Below are 17,952 nucleotides of genomic sequence, written 5' to 3'. Positions count from 1 at the left end.
TTTAACAAAAGCAAATTGGTTGAGAAAGCAAGATGATAAAGATAGTTAAGATGTCAGAAATGTTCACTCCTTAGGAAGATAATCCTTGTGTCTATTTAGATAAGGTAAGCAAAGATCAATCACGATCAATCATAAATAACCAAATTCCAATTCCTTGATAATTTAATTTCTCTTTAACTTAATTAACAGCTAATTCCTTAGTCAATTGCTTAAGAAAAAGAGGTAAAGCACAATTCTGATTCAATTTCAAGTAAGATTCAAAAATAGTCCTTAGGTTGAATTATATGTCATGTATTTAAACTAGTCCTAGTAATTGAAATTCACAAAGTATCGCACACTCTTTGAATCTATTCCTAGTGATATCAAAAAGTAGTGTGAAAGAGATTTTAAGTTAATTCAAATATTAATTTTTTTCAAAACAATATTTAGAATCCAAGACGGAATTAGAATGTTTTCAAACAATTCTAAATCTTTAGCGATGAAGAACAAAAACTCAATCATGAAATAAATAAAAGCATAAACCTCATATAAAATAAAACACTTAGATTAATAATCCACAAAAAGATGAACATAGCTCCTAACCTTAACCAAGGAAATTAGTGGCTCATGCTTCAAACTAACAAAAAAAAAAGAATACGAGAAAACGGCAAAGGGTTGATCCCCGGATCCGCCCCCCGGTTCTCTTTTCCAAGTTCCTTAAGGATTTTTTATGCTAAACTTTAAAATAAAACCTAATCATTAAATTCAAACTAATTCAAAATAAAATAAAATAAAATCAAATCAAATCAAATCTTTCACATTAAATCTTCAGCCTTGTGTCTTCCGGTTCAAGGCTTCATTAGTCCAATTGTGGGCTTGAAGTGTTGCAAACAAGGTTTGTGGAGACTGGGCCAAGAACCACGCTTTGCATGAAGAAGTGGTATGCTTTCCTGGAGTTGGCCTTCTTTGGCGTGCAACGCCACTCTTGGGTGTGAAAAACGCTCAGCTTCTCATAATGGCGTGTGGAACGCCCAAATATGGTGTTAAACGCCCCTCCTCTTCTGGTCCCTAGAACTCACAATGGGGTCCTTGAAACAGTATTCTTGAAACTTGGCCCCGCGTGTAATACCGAGCCGCGACGTGTGGAACGCCACTCAATTAAACAAGGTCTTGGGAGGTAAAAATGTGGCATGTGACACGCCCAAAGTGGGTGTTAAATGCCCTTGTATATTGCACATAGAAGCCTTCACTTAATGTGTCGAAGGCGTGTAAAGCTCAAACGCCCATTCTTCCTGGCATATGGAACGCCCACTATTCACTGGATCGTGCGTATGCATGATCATGACAAAAATCTTCAATCGTGTGTACGCATGCAGCATGCGTACACATGAATCCCCATTTTTCAAGTGTTGTGTGTGCGCATGAGGTATGCGTATGCATGAGTGCACTTTCGAAGGCGTTTCATTCTACACTCCCATTCAACCTGGTGTGTTAAGCGCCATGCAATTCTTCATGGGCCACGCTTTCAAAAGCGTGGACTAAAGTTTCAAAGCGTGTCTAAAGCTTCAAAGCGTGTCCAAAACTTCCTTTTTTTTCTTCTTTTGAGCTTGTTTCATACTTTTTGCTTCTTTTTCTATTATTTCCTGCAAAATTCATCAACTGAAGCAATCAAAATAATATTCAATTTAAGCACAAAATTCTCTATAATTAAGCATTATGTATTGATTTCTTATATGAAAAAGTATAGCAAAACATAACATGATGCGCATGCATCAATGAGATAGAAGAAGAATTGAAATGCATTAGAAAATAGGTGTAGTGTATTTGCTTAGAAATGGACATTTATACTTTGTTGATTTTTATTTATACTTTTCACAAGTGATTGTAATGCCTTGTAAGGCAATCACTACAAGAAAATCACCCATTCAGCCATACTTTATTTAAGCTACATTTGAAAAGCATAGAATAGGCTATGCTTTTTTGCGTATTGCATTTTTTAGGAGAATAGGAAACACAAGTATGGCATCACTGAAAAATGTCTCCTTAGATATTAAAAAAATCACATATAAAGCGTAGCCTTTGCTTATTATCTATGGATACACTTTTCTCACCAAAGAGAACGCTTTTGAAAAGTAACCTATTGTTATATTTTGGGTGCGCTTCAAAAGTGTTGTAACACCTTACCATACTTAATCTTATACTTAAGTCATAAGACTGAGATAATAAGGTATTACGACCTCTAAAAGTAAAAATATATGTATAATGATAGGGAAAGAGATATTTTACTAGGAGTCTTGAAAAACGAGTAAAACAAATTCCCAAAATTAAAAGCGCAACGCTCAGGGAACGAGGTAACTTGCGTGAGAAGATAACTAATGTTCAATAACATATATAGACAGATGACACGAGTAGAGGGCTAAAAACACAACTAACTATCTCCTGACTCAGCCTGTGAAGCCAAGGCTAGCCGGAGGATATATATATACATACATATACAAGTAACCCAAATACAGAAATAAAATCCTAACTCTCCTGTAACCTCTATGAGGAATAAAATAATGAAGTTTCTTGGAGAGCAAGCTAGTACATATATACAAACATATACAAACTGAAAACCCAAAATACACCGGGGAATACTCCGCTTCAGGGAAATCCAGATGCCTAACGAGGAGCCTCTTAACCTGCATCTGAAAATAACAACACAGTATGGGATGAGCACCGGAGGTTCTCAGCATGGTAAAGGTGACACGCGTATAATAAATAAGGTCCTGGGAATACCAGAGGCAATCCTAGAACTCCATCATACAATTATAAAACTTAATTTCTAAGCAAAAGCCATAAAAAGGGTAGGTGGTCTAAGTATCCTAATCTTACTTACCTTAAACCTAACTCCTAACCAATCCTCCCTTTCCTCCGCTCTTCCATCACCAATTAGTTTACACAGACAAATAAGTAAACAAGGCAAACACAAGTAACTTACAAGTAATACAGATAACAAGTACAACAATTAGCAAGTTATAATCACGTAGGCATTCCCAAATAGTTCACAAATAAGCAATTTAAACAATGTGCACATGATGCATGCCTGTCCTATGGCTGTTGATATCAACTATCGATTACGTAGCCATCCCGACATGTTCTCAAGCTCAAACATACACCATGGGGAGAATCCCCAAGCTGAGATGGGGAAAGGAATGCCCCCAAGCTCAATAATATCCATGGGACGAATCCCAAGCTGACATGGGGAGAAGAGACAACACCCCAAGCTGACATGGGAAAAACAATACCCCAAGCTTAATAATAACCACGGAAAAAATCTCGGCTGACATGGGGGCAACACCCCAAGCTCAAGTTATTCGATTATTTCTTACAATTTATCATTTTCATTCTCAATTTCACTTAACTCATGGATCATACATTTTATTATCCTTGGTTAATTAATATCATCGATTCTCAAATTCTTATATTACACTCTTACTTGCCTCATACATTTTATAATACTTGTAGAAGATCAATCATTCAAGCCTTAGTATCAGAACTCGTTTATACACGCACCTCTTCTTACACAGTTCGTCATTTTTAATCTTTACTTCACTCCTAAGTTATCTCTATTTCCTAGCTCCAACTAATTACTAAGCTTAATATCACTTATTATGACTAAGAGAATGAAAATAGAGGTTTGGAAGTTTGAAATTAATTTTAAAATACATAAACCAGTTTTGCAGAAACAGAGGCCACGCGTGCGCGTAGGCCACGCGTACGCGTGGTAGTATGAAAAAGCAGCACGCACGCGCAATCCCTTACCAAGCGTATGCGTAGATGAGAATATCATGTCATGTGTACGCGTGGGTCATGCGTACACGTTCTCATGGGTGTTAGCTCATTGCGCACACGCATGGACTACTCGCGCATGCGCAGTTTAAAATGCCATGCCACGCGTGCGCGTGGGCCACGTGTACGCGTGGATGTACATTTTTCTAAAAAAATACAGATTACCCAGAAAGCTGCAAATTTAGAATTTAGCCACCTGCATACACATTTTTCACACCAAACTTCTGTCGTTCATAACTTTCTCTACAAAACTCCATTTTTCACAAAATTTATGCCATTCAAAAGCTTGCAAAACCACCTTTCATTTGGAACAAACCACATTTCCATGTAAAATTTGAGGAGCAAGTTATGGACTATCAAAATTCATCAAAGACCACATTTTACCAAATTACATCCAAACCTCATTTTTACCAAAACCACATTTCCCTTTTTAAAACTCATTCTCATTCAGCTCAATATTGCATAATTATCAATACAACTTACCCTTCGCCATAACACAACAATTCTTGCAACCCTTGCATTCCCTTAGCTCAATAACACCTCAATTCAATCCCACTTTACAAGTTTCATTCACAACTAACATATCATTCCAAATACACATTATCATCATCATAAAATCCTTCACTTTTCATCACAACTTTATTCATTATAACAATACCAACAAATCCAAATAAACACCACTCAATTTCCCAACCATCTCATTACATTACCATAATCACAAATCCTACATTCATCATCATCATATTAGCATATATAAATATATTTACATTCAACCCACATTATCCATTACTCAACACATGCTCACATCAACTAATGCATCAATAACATAAAGATTAATCATTTAACACATCAAATCACTTCAACTTATCCTATAGTCCCCTAGCCTAAGTTTTCACAAAACTTTATATATTAAACGCATGAAACCTAAATCATACCTTGGCCAATTTTCGCGTATTTATCCAAGGTAACCCACAAGGAAAAGTTGTAAGCTTCACCCACCAAAAGAATCCAGCAACTAGAACTTCTCACCAAGCTTCCAATATCTCCAATTGTCTCATATTACATATTTACATGTACCTAACATAATTATCACAAGAATATTTCCAAAATTCAATACCCAAAACACCAAATTAATGAATTGACTAGAGTTATAGGATTTTCACCTTACCAATGGGAAATTGAGACAAGACCCGGCAAATCCACCAAGTTAATTTGATTCTAAACACCAAAATTGAACAATTTTCAACATAATTGTTCATGAATTTTTGAAATTGGGGGAAGCTGATTGAGAAGAAAATAGTGAGTGTTCCGAGGGTCACCTGAAACTGTAGGTCGATCTCGGACGAGACCTTCTGTGTTGGTCGGAGCCGACGTGTCCGGCAGGTGTACAGCGGCCGGAGCTGGTGTATCCGACTTGTTGGACCTGGTGGTGGTGCTGATCCTTCGTCCCCGGAGGGTGGGGGGTACCTGCAAGGGACTCCGATGCTTAAGTTAGCAAGGGTATTAAGCAGGTATTAAGTAGAATCAGAGTATGAGTTATACCTGGGTGATCCAGTGTATTTATAATGGTGAGATGTGACCTTTTGGATAAGATAAGTTAGTTATCTTATCTTATCTTTATCTTTGAGTTAAGGTCAGCGTATCTTCAATGGAACCGCCTTTATCTCTATAGGCTTGGGCTGCCTTAGGATTTGGGTCGTGTTCCTCTATTTGGGCCCTTTATTGGGCTTTCCTGTCGATTTGGTCGAACTCTTTGAAAAGAGGTCAGATAGTCCGACCAGAGGAGGTCGGTCGCTTTATCTCCAATCATCCCAGGTCGGATAGCTCGACCCAGGGTATGAACAGTGCCCCTGCTTGAGCTCGGTCTTCTTTTTTGAGGTCGAGTCCTTGACTTCGGTCCTTCTTTGGTGAAGCCGAACTCAAGCATTTTGTCGATTCCTTTTGTATAAGCTTTTGAATGTAGAACGTTTTTCTTCTTAAAAGTGCGCGCTTTTATATCGGCGCTTTGGAAACGTGCGAGGGTTTAATGTCTACATTAATTTTAACATTAATTGCCCCGTTTCCCTTTGGCTTTTTTATCTTGATTTTGAAAACCCAGAAACGGTTTCTCTCCTTCGCCCTTTTCGTAACTTCTTCGCATTTCTCTCGCTTTTAACTTTTTTTCGTGTTGCGGCGTTTGTTTGGTTTTTCTAAAGCCTCTGCTTGGAGTTTTGCATTTTCGCGTTTCAGCCCAACGATGTTGCTTTTGCTCGTGTCTTCTCTTTTACTTTTGAGAGAGCAATTCCAGATTTTCGCCTTTCCTCTTCAACTTCCTTGAAGCCTGCTGCTTTTTCAGGTTGGTACTAACTTTCTTGCTTCTTTCGCGGCTTTACTTTTAGTTTTTTGGTGAAGCTTTGATTTTGCATGTTTGAAAGTTTGAACCTTTTCATGATCTTGTGTTTGTTTGTCGTTGTAAACGTGTTTTTCTTGGCTTTCTTTCGTGCGCTCTTTTGACATTTTTGTCGAGGCTTTCTAGGGTTTTGTTGTTGCTTCTGATAGAGAATCTGCATCTTGTTCCTTGCTTTGCTTGATCGTTTTTGTTTTTGATTTTGAGAAAGTTCATACCTTTAGCAATTTGGCGCGTTTTGACGTTCTGGGAATGCTTTTTTGTTTGGTACACTGTGATGACTTATGCTTCTGAAAATGCTTGCTTGTTTGAGGTCTTTTTCTTGTTTGAAAAAATGCTGGGATGCAAACTTCACACTATTTTTCTGGAAACCTTGCCTTGTTACTGCCTCCAAAGGATGCCCCAGGACTTTGGTTTGAGTCTTGGTGTTTTCCTTTTCTTGCTTTTTATTGCCTGAGAAGTATTGACCGAGTTGTTTTCTCCTTTGTCCGAGATGTTTGTAGTAACCTCATTTTCTTTTCTTACTTGTAGGATTTAGTTGGCCTCATGTCTTCTCGCAATAACATTGTAGAGATGTCTTCCAGAGTTCCCGAGGGGATGTCCGATTGGCTGGACTCCCTCGTTTTTGTTGTGTGTTTCCGTTGTGGACGCTGAATTTTGCACAGAGCTGAGGAAGCGTCATAGGATTTGTGGTAACAATGTTCGTGAGGGGGATTACGAGCTTGTTGCTCCTGATTCTGATGAGAGGGTTTGCTTTCCGACTTCCATTGAGAGGGAGCGTCCCTTCTTTTATGCCTATGAATACTTTTTCAGCCAGTTGAATGTTACTTTTCCTTTTACTGCTTTTGAAACCGACCTGTTGTGGTCGTGTAATATTGCTCCATCCCAGCTTCACCCCAATTCCTGGGGTTTTATTAAAATTTTTCAACTTCTCTGCCGTGAACTAGATGTAACACCTTCCCAGACTCTGTTTCTTTATTTGTTTGTTTCTGCCAAGCCTGGCGGTTCTTCAAAAAAGAAGGCTTCCTGGGTTTCCTTCAGGTCCGCCCAGGGCCACAAAGTTTTTGTTATGTATGATGAGTCCTTTAAGGATTTCAAGAATTACTTCTTTAAGGTTCGTGCTGTCGAGGGGGTCCGCTCCTTTTTTCTTGACGAAAATGATGAGCCTTCTTTCCCTCTAGAGTGGCAGAGGGATGTGAGAGTGTCTCGTTATACTTGGGAGATGCTTGATGATGTTGAGCGTGCTTTTGTTGTTGTTCTTGAGGATCTATGGGGGAAAATGCCCCATCTTGATACAAAAAGGTTTTTGAATGACCCATCCTTGGTTCGGACTGTTTTGGGTATTTGTCTGACTTGTTTTTATACTTATTTCCTTTTTTTTCCTCTTTTGTAGCTCTTTGTCGTGACTGTTTTTGTGTTTTGTAGAGATGTCAAAGAATAACAACTCTATGAAGGCCTTCAAAAGGGCAAAAAAGGCAACTACTGCTCTGAACACCTCGGCCAAGGTGGCCGGCGAGGGATCTTCACAAGTCCCCCTGAAGCCCCCGGTGCCGAGTTCCCTTGGGCCGAGGAAAGTAATTCCTACTCCCCAGTTTCATCAGGTCGATCCTCCTCAAACTTCTGCTGCTGCTTCTGGTGCCCCACCTTTGAAATAGCAAAAAACATCCGAACCCTTTAACTTGGATGCTCCAGACTTTAATGCCATTGAATTTGTTGACCAGCAAATTGCCCCCTATGGTGGGCTTTCCATGGACAACGTGTCTCTGTTAAAGCATTTGTATTTTATTACCCAAAATAGTGTGAAGATGGCCCATATGGGTGCGGCTATTTTTCGAACAATTCAGGGGATTCCGGTTCATGCTACTAAATCTTTTATGGAGGAGGCCAAGTCAGAGTTTGATCGAATCAAGGGTCTGAAGGAGGAGTTGGAGGTGAAGTTGGCCAAGGTGGAGAAGGAACTGGAGGGTGAGAAGGCCAGCTCTATTGCCCTTGCTGCTTCTCTGAAGCTGGGTGAAGACATGGCTTTGAAACATAAGGATAGCTATGTCTCGGCTTATAGGGAACTGATGCGTCTTCGGGAGGAGTTGGAAACAGCTCGGGTTAATTATGGTGAGCTTCAGGGTCACTTTGTGGGTAGTGTAACTGCTGCCTCCGGGAACCTGATGGAGCAGTTCCGAGTTGTTACTCCTGATGCCGACTTGACTCTTATCAGCCTGGATAACGTCGTGAGAGATGGTAAGATTGTCCCTGATGACCAGGATGATGAAGAGATTGATCCTCCCCCAGTGCCTTCTCTCAAGGTGTCGACCTCCTCTGTTCCTCCCGTTACATCTGATCTGGATTGCCAGATTCTGAACCGGGATGATGGAACCGTAGATGCCGTGCCCCTTCAGACTCGTCCTCCTTCTCCTCATATTGATGCTGCTGGGAAAGCTCTCGATCTTTAGCTGATCTTTTTCTGGATATTTTGTGTAAATAGCCCGGTTTGTGGGCTTTTTGGATTTTGTTTTGTTTGACACTTCTAGTTGTCTGTCTTGCAACTCTTTTTTGAAAAACAAAAGTAGCTTCCGATGTTGGTTTTATGGTGACCTCTTGAAGCTTTTATCGTTTTATGCATGGTATCTATTGAAATTTGCTGTTCTGGCCTCTTTAGGTTGTTTGCGTGCTTTATCGTTTGTAGCTTGGATCCTTTTGAGGCCGTGCCTGTGGGGGGTCCGACTTGTTTTTCGGTTTGCTCTTTGGCGCCTTATGACCGATTTCTTTATGTTGTTCCCCCTCAAAAGCTATTTTCGTGATCCCCTTTTCTGGGTCTTTACTCGGTCTCTTTCAGGGATTATGTTGATAACTTTTTAGTGGTAGGAGTCCGACTTGGTTATGTCGGTCTCCTTTAAGTTATTTTTCGTAGTCCTCTTTCTTGGATCTTTGTCAGATCTCTTGTGGTAGGAGTCCGACTTGGTTATGTCGGTCTCCTTTAAGTTATTTTTAGTAGTCTTCTTTCTTGGATCTTTGTCAGATCTCTTTCAGGGACTACTTGTATAACTTTTTTAATGGTAGGAGTCCGATTTGGTTATGTCGGTCTCCTTTAAGTTATTTCTATAATCCTCTTTCTTGGATCTTTGTCAGATCTCTTTCAGGGATTACTTTGATAACTTTTTAATGGTAGGAGTCCGATTTGGTTATGTCGGTCTCCTTTAAGTTATTTTTCGTAGTCCTCTTTCTTGGATCTTTGTCAGATCTCTTTCAGGGACTACTTTGATAACTTTTTAATGGTAGGAGTCCGATTTGGTTATGTCGGTCTCCTTTAAGTTATTCTTCGTAGTCCTCTTTCTTGGATCTTTGTCGGATCTCTTTCAGGGACTACTTGTATAACTTTTTAGTTTTAGGCTGACTTTGTTATGTCAGGCCCTTCTAAGTTAAAGTAATCCTCTTTAATAGGGTTGGCCAGACCTCTTTCCAGGGTTTACTTATAACTTGGGTTGACTTGGTCCGATTTCTGAATGTCGGCCAGTCTTTTAAGTTATTATATTAGCTATCCGTAAGACCTCGTCAGGTTCTTTTTTTTGGATTGCTTTCGATAACTTCTTACATTATTCTGTGTTCATCTTTGCCGATTTGTAGAAAATGGTTGGCGTCTTTAGATCGTCCTTTGGGTGAATCGCGTTTTCACCTTTATCGGACGATTGTCTTTATCGTGGTCGCGCAGTGATTTTGTTTTTCACTTTCTGCCAACCTGTTGCTTTATAATCGGACGATGAATACTTCAGATTAATGTGTCTTGGAATCGTGTAGAATATCTAAATAAACTTTATTCAAAGAAAAAATGCAAATATATACATGTGGGAATTCCCTTGTTCCTAAGTCTCGACATGGTGCCTCATTAAAAAACCTTTTCAGGAAAAAGAGCGCATCCATTTAGTGAGATCCTTTACCTTTCCTAACTGTAGTACCTTCTTAGGTTGCAGGCGTGCCATGATCGAGGAAGCTCCCGTCCATCAAGCTCGGACAGTCTGTAGTAGCCCTTCCCCAGTACTTCAATGACTCGGTAAGGTCCTTTCCAGTTTGCTGCCAGCTTTCCTTCTCCGGGTTGAGTTGTTCCAATATCATTTCTGATTAGGATGAGATCATTCTCTGCAAAACTTCTCGGTACTACCTTTTGATTATATCTGGAGGCCATTCGTCGCTTTAGAGCTTCTTCCCTGATCCGAGCTCTTTCTTAGATTTCGGGTAACAAGTCGAGCTCTTCTCTCTGAAGTTGGGAGTTTGCTTGTTCATTGTAGTGGACTACTCGGGGAGATCCTTCTTCGATTTCTATTGGAATCATTGCCTCCACTCCGTATGCTAGTCGGAATGGTGATTCGTTTGTAGTAGAATGGGATGTTGTTCGGTATGCCCATAGGACTTGTGGTAGTTCCTCGGCCCAAGCTCCATTTGCTTCTTGTAGCCTCCGCTTTAATCCGGCCAATATGACTTTGTTGGCCGCTGCAGCTTATCCATTGGCTTGGGGATGTTCGACAGAGGTGAACTGGTGTTTTATGTTCAAGCCGGCCACCAGTTTTCTGAAGCCTGCCTCTGTAAATTGGGTACCGTTGTCCGTGGTGATGGAGTATGGTACCCCGAATCTCGTAATAATGTTCCTATATAGGAATTTTTGGCTTCTTTGAGCGGTGGCGTTGGCCAGGGGTTCTGCCTCGATCCATTTTGTAAAATAGTCTACTCCTACTATGAGGAATTTTACTTGTCCTGATCCCTGTGGGAAGGGTCCGAGTAGGTCGAGTCCCTATTTCGCAAATGGCCAGGGTGAGGTCACGCTGATGAGCTTTTCTGGTGGGGCAGTGTGAAAGTTGGCATGCTTCTGGCATGGTGGACATGTCCTTACAAATTCTGTAGCCTCCTTTTGTAGAGTTGGCCAATAGAATCCCGCCCGGAGTACCTTTTTGGTGAGAGCTTGTGCCCCGAGATGATTTCCACAAATGCCACTGTGTACTTCCTCCAAGACTTCCTTTGTATTGGAAGTTGGTACGCATTTTAGTAAAGGTGTTGATATCCCTCTTTTGTACAGCGTGTTGTTTATGATAGTGTAGTACTGTGCCTCCCTTTTCAGCCTCTTTGCCTCCTTTTCATCTGTAGGGAGTTCTTCTGATTTGAGGTAGTTTATTATGGGGGTCATCCATCCTTGATCCCGACCTATTATGGCTAGGATTCTTTCTTCTTCCGCTATTGACGGGTTATGTAATACCTCTTAGATGAGGCTTCTGTTGTTGCCCCCTGGTTTGGTGCTAGCTAATTTTGAAAGGGCGTCAGCTCGGGCATTTTGCTCACGAGGTATGTGGTGGATCCTAGATTCCCCGAGTTGTCCGAGCTGTTCTTTGGTTTTATCCAAATATTTTTTCATGGTCGGATCTTTGGCTTGGTAGTTTTCTGTTATTTGTGAGGTGATGACTTGTGAGTCACTGTAGATGTTGAGCTTCCGGGCTCTAACCTCTCTAGCCAGCTTTAGACCAGCTAATAGTGCTTCGTATTCTGCCTGGTTGTTTGAGGCCGGGAATCCAAATTTAAGGGAGAGCTCAAGTTGAGTTCCTTGGTTGCTCTCAACTATCACACCCGCACCACTTCCTGTTTTATTCGAGGATCCGTCTACGTATATGTTCCATTCTATGGGGATTTCTGGGATGTCTGTAAATTCTGCGATGAAGTCGGTCAGGTGTTGCGATTTGATCGCTGTACGCGCCTCGTATTGGAGATCGAATTCGGACAACTCGATTGTCCATTGTAGGATTCTTCCTGCTAGATCTATTTTCTGCAATATTCCTTTTATGGGTTGGTTGGTTCGAACTTTAATGGTATGCGCTTGAAAATACGGGCGAAGCCGCCGGGATGTGAGGATCAGAGCGTAGGCAAACTTTTCTATTTTCTGGTAGTTCAGCTCGGATCCCTGTAGTGCTTTGCTAATGAAGTAGACGGGTTTTTGCCCATGTTCGTCTTCTCTAACTAGTGCTGAGGCTATTGCCCGGCTCCCTACTGCGAGATATAATATGAGCGGTTCTCCTTCTCGTGGCCGAGATAGGATAGGTGGCTGTCCTAAGAACTCCTTGAAGTCTAGGAAGGCTTGCTCACATTCTATCGTCCATTCAAACTGTTTTCCCTTTCTTAAAGTAGCATAGAAGGGAAGAGATCTTATCGCAGCTCCTGCTAAGAATCGGGATAGAGCGGCCAACCTTCCGTTGAGTTGTTGTACTTCTTTGATACAGGTTGGGCTCTTCATGTTGAGTATGGCTCGACACTTGTCTGGATTTGCTTCAATCCCCCTTTGTGTGAGCATGAAGCCCAAGAATTTTCCGGCTTCTACTGCGAAGGTGCATTTTGCGGGATTGAGCCGCATGTTGTGTTTCCTGATAGTAGAAAACACTTGAGTCAGGTCGGATAACAATGTATCTTCGCTTTGTGTCTTTATCAACATATTGTCTACATAAACTTCCATGATTTTTCCGATGTGATCTGCGAAAACTTTATTCATTAGCCTTTGATAAGTAGCTCCTGCGTTCTTGAGACCAAAAGGCATCACGATGTAACAGTAGTTTGCTTTCGGTGTTAGGAACGAGGTTTTTTCTTGATCTGGTGGATACATGGGGATTTGGTTGTACCCTGAATATGCGTCCATGAATGAGAGATACTTATATCCTGATGAAGCATCCACTAGAGCGTCGATGCTTGGGAGTGGATAGGGGTCTTTTGGGCAGGCTTTGTTGAGTTCGGTGTAGTCGGTGCACATTCGCCACTTCCCATTTGACTTTTTCACTAAGACGACGTTTGCTAGCCATAGTGGATATTTGACTTCCCTTATGAACCCGGCCTCAAGTAGCGCTTGTACTTGTTCTTCTACAGCCTGAGTTCGTTCTGATCCAAGTTTTCTTCGTCTTTGTTGTACCGGCCGGGATCCCGGATAGACTGCCAATTTGTGGCTCATTAGTTTGAGATCAATACCTGGCATGTCGGCAGCTTTCCATGCGAAGAGATCAACATTATCTCGTAGGAACCGTATTAGCGATTCCTTCATGTCTCCTTTCAGGATCGTGCCAATATTAGTTGTTTTATCTGAGGTGTCTCCGATCTGGATTCTTTCTATTTCTCCTTCGGGTTGTGGTCGGAGTTCTTCTCGCCTCTGAACTCCACCGAGCTCGATTGTATGAAACTCTCATCCTTCACCTCGGAGGTTTAGGCTTTTGTTGTAACAGCGACGTGCCATTTTTTGATCTGCCTTTATCGTAGCTATCCCTTCCGCAGTTGGGAATTTCATACATAGATGTGGGGTTGAAACTATTGCTCCGAGTTGATTTAACGTTGTCCGACCTATTAAGGCATTGTAGGCTGAGCTTACGTCGACCACGATGTAATCTATCTTGAGTGTTCAGGACTGGTTCCCCTTTTCGAAGGTTGTATGCAGCGATACGTATCCCAGCGGTTGAACTGGGGCATCTCCTAGTCCGAACAGGCTGTTTGGGTATGCTCTTAGCTCTTTTTCATCTAGACCGAGTTTGTCGAAGGCAGTTTTGAATAAGATGTCTGCAGAGCTTCCCTGGTCAATTAATGTACGGTGAAGGTTGGCGTTTGCCAGTATGATCGTAATGACCATGGGGTCGTCGTGTCCCGAGATGATTCCGGATGCGTCTTCCTTGGTAAACGTGATTGCTGGGATGTCCGGGACTTCCTTTTTTCCTTCGACGTGGTATACTTCTTTGAGGTGTCGCTTTCGAGATGATTTGGAGATTCCTCCTCCGGCAAATCCGCCGTGTATTACGTGAACATGTCTTTTCGGTGTGCGAGGTGATCGTTCAGATCGTCCAACATCCTCATCCCTTCTTCTTTTTCTTGGTTCGTTATCCCGATTGGCCAAAAATCGATCTAGCTTTCCTTCTCTTACTAGTTTTTCTATGACGTTTTTCAAGTCGAAGCATTCGTTGGTAGAATGCCCTCGAAGTCGGTGATACTCACAGTATTCATTCCGATTTCCTCCTCCTCTTTTGCCTTTAAGTGGCCGAGCTGGAGGGATTTTCTCTGTATGGCAGGATTCTTTGTAAACATCTACCAAGGATACCCTAAGAGGAGTATAGTTATGATATTTTTTGATTTTTTCTCCGGAGCGATCTTCCTTTTTCTTGGATTCTTTATCTCGGTAGGTAGAGCCGAACCTTGAGGCTTCGACAAGTCGAGAGTTTTCCTCCATGTTGATGTATTTTTGTGCCCGTTCTTGTACTTCGTCTAAGGATGTAGGATATCTCTTTGATATAGATTGGCTAAATGGCCCTTCTCGTAGGCCATTTATAAGGCCCATAATGGCAGCCTCTGTTGGTAGACTTTGTATGTCCATGCATGTTTTGTTGAATCTTTCCATGTAGTTGCGAAGGCTCTCCCGATCTCCTTGTTTGATCCCTAGGAGGCTAGGCGCATGTTTGGCTTTGTCCTTTTGTATGGAGAATCGGGCCAGGAACTTCTTGGCCAGGTCGTCGAAACTTGAGATGGATTTCGGAGGTAGGTTGTCGAACCATTTGATGGCTGTCTTGGTTAAAGTTGTTGGAAAGGCTTTGCAGCGGACTGCATCTGAGGCATCTGTGAGGTACATTCTACTTCTGAAGTTGCTGAGATGATGGTTGGGGTCCGAGGTGCCGTCATATAGAGTCATATCCGGAAGCTTGAAATCTTTTGGAATTTTGGTCTTCATAATTTCTCTAGTGAATGGGTCTTGATCTTTCTGAGAGCTATCTTCTGCGGATGATCGAGTAGCTTTAGTTTTAAGATCGGCTTCAAGTTTTACAAGCTTATCTTCTAGTTCTCTGCGCCGCTTTATCTCCCGGCGTAGATCTTCTTCCTTTTCACGTTGATGTTGGGCTTCTTTCTCGAGTTGCTCCAATCGATTTTGAAGTGCTTCTATTATTCCTGGATTTGATGAATTTTTGTCTCCGTTGGTTTCTGGAGTATCTTTGAGTATTGTGTCCGCGTTTTTATGCGGCGTTCTGTCTTCCAAACCTGAATCGTGGTCGTTGTCATGGTCATCCGCCATGTTAATGAGATGACTTCCAGGTTCCCCGGCAACGGCGCCAATGTTCCGAGGGTCACCTGAAACTGTAGGTCGATCTCGGACGAGACCTTCTGTGTTGGTCAGAGCCGACGTGTCTGGCAGGTGTACAGCGGCCGGAGCTGGTGTATCCGACTTATTGGACCTGGTGGTGGTGCTGATCCTTCGTCCCCGGAGGGTGGGGGGTACCTGCAAGGGACTCCGATGCTTAAGTTAGCAAGGGTATTAAGCAGGTATTAAGTAGAATCAGAGTATGAGTTATACTTGGGTGCTCCAGTGTATTTATAATGGTGAGATGTGACCTTTTGGATAAGATAAGTTAGTTATCTTATCTTATCTTTATCTTTGAGTTAAGGTCAGCGTATCTTCAATGGAACCGCCTTTATCTCTATAGGCTTGGGCTGCCTTAGGATTTGGGTCGTGTTCCTCTATTTGGGCCCTTTATTGGGCTTTCCTGTCGATTTGGTCGAACTCTTTGAAAAGAGGTCGGATAGTCTGACCAGAGGAGGTCGGTCGCTTTATCTCCAATCATCCCAGGTCGGATAGCTCGACCCAGGGTATGAACAGGAGTTACCTACCAAATTGTTCCATGATTTTTGTAGAGCTCATCGCGGTGAATGCATAGTCGCAAACGGTTTGTCAATCGGAGATTTGGATCAAAAGTTATTGAGAAATCAAAATTGAGTGAGGGTTTTGGAAGTGCTACATGCTCTCTCCCTTCATGCTGCTTCCTAGCGTGTTTTTCATGCCAAATGGGGGAGGAGAATGAGCTGTGCTCATTTGATTAAGGGGATTTAAGTTGGGCTTGGGCCCAATACAGGTCCGGTTTGATCGGTTTGGCCCAATCTTGGGCCAAATTCTTTGAAATTAGTGTCAAAATTCTCATTTTAACGAGCTCTATCTTATTTTAATATTAGATTCACATCTTCAATATTCCTTATTAAAATTTAATTTACTGACTAATTATTTGTTAATTTTATGGGGTTTACAAGTGTCTCCTAATATTAAAAAACCAAATAAACACTTAAGTAAAAAAAAAATTGTCCTCACTCTCAGTCCCTCACTCACGCAATAGACCCCCTCATACTCACTCAACACACACTCGAAAGAGGGAAGAAATTAGAAAGCTAAGGGAGAGAACGGGAAAAAGAAGAGAGGAGAGGGAAGGAAGGAGAGGACGGCGCCGGCTAGGGCTCCACCGCCATCTTCGTCGAACACCAGTGAGAGAGAGAGATAGCCCAAGGAAGAGAGAAAACATGATAGAGGAGAGAGGAAGGGAGTGCTCTGTTACAGCTGAAGCTCCACCGCTGCTGCTCGAGCTTGTTGACGTCGTCGTTCTGCCACCGTCGGGCTGCTATGCCGCCGCCGAGGAGCTCGAAGGGATGTCTCGCCGTCGTCGTGCTCTGTCGCTGCGCTGCCGTCAACTGGAGCTCACCGCTGAGTTGCTACACCATCTCCAAGTCGTTCCGTTGCCGCTTATCTCTTCTTCACTATCGCTGCTTATCACCATCGTCGTATCCTCTGTCACCAGGTAAGCATTCTCTGTTCTGTATCCCCTCTTTCTTGCTCATTCTGTAAAATCGGTCTCACTTTTCAGTTGGAAGGTGTGTATGGCTTTAATAGTGGCTAAATGAGATAGAGAAGGTATGTATCAATTTTCAATTGGTTCTGTGAATTTTTAGAGTCTTTGGGTTCTAAGTTAAGATTTTCTAATTTTAGGTTTTCAATTAGTTTAATATCTTAAGGAAAAATTAGTAAAAAGAACAAGTTTCACGCTGAAATATTTTGATTTATGTCTTGGTTCATACGCATTCCTTAAATATAGTGGTTGTTTTCAATTTCTAGCTTCAAGCTATATTTCTGTCTAATGCTTTTTTTGTTTATTTTTTTTGCTTTGGGTGTTTTACATGAAAATTTGATAACCAATTTAAATATAACAATACCAATAGTTGTTGATTGTGCAAGTTTAAAATATTTGTTAGTAGTTTTGTAGTCAAATTATTTTCATTACCTTGCTGACCATTGTAAACATTGTTCTGTTCAACGTTAACTATCTCTGTTGGTGCCATAGAATATTATGAGTTATTAAAAGTTGATTAAGACAAATTTTATTAGTAATTCGATGAATTTAACAACTAATTTAGAGTCTTAAAAATCACTATCTCTTATAAATGACTAATGATTTTTATTAGAGAATATTTATGTAGGATATAATATTTTAATTTTTTGTAGAATATTAGTAATAAATTTTAAGTGGCCTCATGTTTATTTTGATATGATTATGTTTAATTTAGTGTGAGATGTATGAATATTTAAAATTGACTTCATTCCAATACATTTGATTCCTTATAAGTATATTTTGTTTACAGATACTTTTTATTATTTAAAAAATTATTTAGTATAATTATGTATTTATTTTTATTTTACAATATTTAACTCATTTAATTAAAAATGTAGAATTATATATGTAATCATATTACTAAATATTATGTTGTACAAAAAATTATTAGAATATTATGTATATAAATAGATAGAAAATTAAAAAAAAAAAACAATAAGGGACCTAAAGCTACACTTATATAAAATAGCTATAGTATACAATGTGGCTACGCTTTAAAAGTGATGCAATAGCAAGGATAAGTGCAGCCTATTCTGGAAAGTATGAAAACTGAAAAGTATAACTCCT

The sequence above is a fragment of the Arachis stenosperma genome, chromosome 2 (genome assembly GCF_014773155.1).
Source record: "Arachis stenosperma cultivar V10309 chromosome 2, arast.V10309.gnm1.PFL2, whole genome shotgun sequence".
In the NCBI taxonomy this organism is placed as follows: Eukaryota; Viridiplantae; Streptophyta; class Magnoliopsida; order Fabales; family Fabaceae; genus Arachis; species Arachis stenosperma.
Note: the sequence above shows the minus strand (reverse complement) of the source record.